The sequence below is a fragment of the Myotis lucifugus genome, unplaced genomic scaffold, assembly GCF_000147115.1.
Source record: "Myotis lucifugus unplaced genomic scaffold, Myoluc2.0 scaffold_4, whole genome shotgun sequence".
NCBI classification, from domain to species: domain Eukaryota; kingdom Metazoa; phylum Chordata; class Mammalia; order Chiroptera; family Vespertilionidae; genus Myotis; species Myotis lucifugus.
In genome coordinates, this window is record NW_005871052.1 from 8,107,462 (window position 1) to 8,109,811 (window position 2,350).

Genomic DNA, 2,350 nt, shown 5'->3' on the forward strand with positions numbered 1-2,350 from the left:
AGCGCTCCTCAACTTCAGGATAGCAGACAGGAACTCCACTTAAAGTTGCTGCTGGTGGTTGATACTTCCTGCCCCAGGACCGGTCCTTTCTGGTCCAATAAACCGAATTCTTCCGAAAAGAGAAACTCGAGCTCCGCGGTCGTCAAAAAACCTGTCATCAAAAACTCAACAAGATACAAGAAAACTCAAAAAAGCAGTTCAGGAAAACCAAGATGGCGGCATAGGTAAACACCGGAAATTGTTGCCTCCGACAACAACTTCAAAAATACAACTAAAAGACAGAACGGTCATCATCCAGAACCACAGGAAGGCTGGCTGAGTGAAAATTCTACAACTAGAAGGAAAGAGAAGAGCACACAGACTCAGAGGAGCTACGAAAGTAAAGTGCAGAGGTACGGAGGCTCCCGTGCACGCGCGGAAAGGGGCGGGCACCTGAGGACGCGGCTGTCTTTTTGAATCGGGAGGGAGTCACAAACTCCTGACTGCTCTGAACTCTGGTTCCGGGAAATCTCTGGGGTCCCAGGGCTCATACGGGGAGAAACTGGACGGTCTGGCAGCAGGCAGAACTCGAAACTTGAGGGCGGCTTTCCCTCAGAGGTGCTGGCAGCAATTACCGGGACACTGAGACGCGCGGCCCCTTAGGGCAGGGCTGAGAATCAGCCATAGCTGCTTGCTCCGCCCTGTTGATTCCGAGACCCCGCCCTATCCAGGCTGCTGCAAAGGCTTTTGCATATGCATGCCCGGGTCCTTTGCAACCTGAAAATTACCTAACAAATTGCAGCTGGGCCAGACAGACCCAGAACTTCCAAGAGAAGGCCCAAGGCCCCATAGCAGCTTGCATTGCTTCACAGCTGGGCCTCATCTGGGCACCCCCAAACCCCCAAAAAAGGAAGGGGAATCTGCATATCTCTTCGTAGCTCCTGCTGGGTAACCTCAGGAAGAGGCTTAATTAGCACCTCCTTAGATCCAAGAGCCAGTGTACCCAGTGGTCAGAGTGGGACCATCCAGATTACAACTCCTCAGATTCATAAGGAACACACTCAGGGGGCAGACTCAGTGAGCAACAAAGCCCCACTGAAGCAAGTCTTGCCCCAGAAGGGTGTCTTCAGCACAGAAGTTCTCCCACTGCAGACACAGCTGATTCTCACTGTCAATTGGCCTGGAGGTCAATTCCTCCCAGTGACACCTAAAACAATCAAGGCATAACTACAACAAGATTGTGCACAAAGCCCACAAGGGGGTGCACCAAGCGTGTCCACCTCAGGTAACTGGGGAGGCTGAGCCACTGGGCCCTGTAGGACACCTAGCACACAAAACCACTCTACCAACACAGGGAAGCAGACAAAATGCTAAGACAAAGAAACAGGTCACAAATGACAGAAATGGAGGACAGCAAACGACTGGATACAGAGTTCAAAACCACGTTTCTAAGATTTTTCAAGAATTTTATGGAAACCGCCGATAAATGTAGTGAGATCCTCAAGAAATCTAGTGAGACCCTCGATGTTGTGATAAAGGACCAACTAGAAATTAAGCATACACTGACTGAAATAAAGAATATCATACAGACTCCCAACAGCAGACCAGAGGATCACAAGAATCAAGTCAAAGATTTGAAATACGAAGAAGCAAAAAACACCCAACCGGAAAAGCAAAATGAAAAAAGAATCCAAAAATACGAAGATAGTGTAAGGAGCCTCTGGGACAACTTCAAGCGTACCAACATCAGAATTATAGGAGTACCAGAAGAAGAGAGAGGGCAAGATATTGAAAACCTATTTGAAGAAATAATGACAGAAAACTTCCCCTACCTGGTGAAAGAAATAGACTTCCAAGTCCAGGAAGTGCAGAGAACCCCAAACAAAAGGAATCCAAAGAGGACCACACTAAGACACATCATAATTAAAATGCCAAGAGCAAAAGACAAAGAGAGAATCTTAAAAGCAGCAAGAGAAAGACAGTCAGTTACCTACAAGGGAGTACCCATACGACTGTCAGCTGATTTCTCAACAGAAACCATGCAGGCCAGAAGAGAGTGGCAAGAAATATTCAAAGTGCTGAATACCAAGAACCTACAACCAAGATTACTTTATCCAGCAAAGCTATCATTCAGAATTGAAGGTCAGATAAAGAGCTTCACAGATAAGAAAAAGCTAAAGGAGTTCATCACCACCAAACCAGCATTATATGAAATGCTGAAAGGGTTTTCTTTTAGAAGAGGGAAGAAGAAAATAGGACTCTTACCATTTGCCACAGCATGGGTTGGAACTAGAGAGCCTTATGCTATAGGGAAATTAGGCATGTCGGAGAAAGATAAATACCCACATGGATCCTAACTCCTTTTGTGGGA

General features: G+C 46.8%; 1 protein-coding gene across 1 annotated transcript in view; it reads right to left on the reverse strand.

Moving 5' to 3' along the window:
- The window catches only part of LOC102422327 (vascular endothelial growth factor receptor kdr-like), a 353,529-nt gene that overhangs the window by 112,093 nt on the left and 239,086 nt on the right, over nucleotides 1-2,350 (reverse strand). The gene's annotated exons all lie outside the window — the stretch shown is intronic.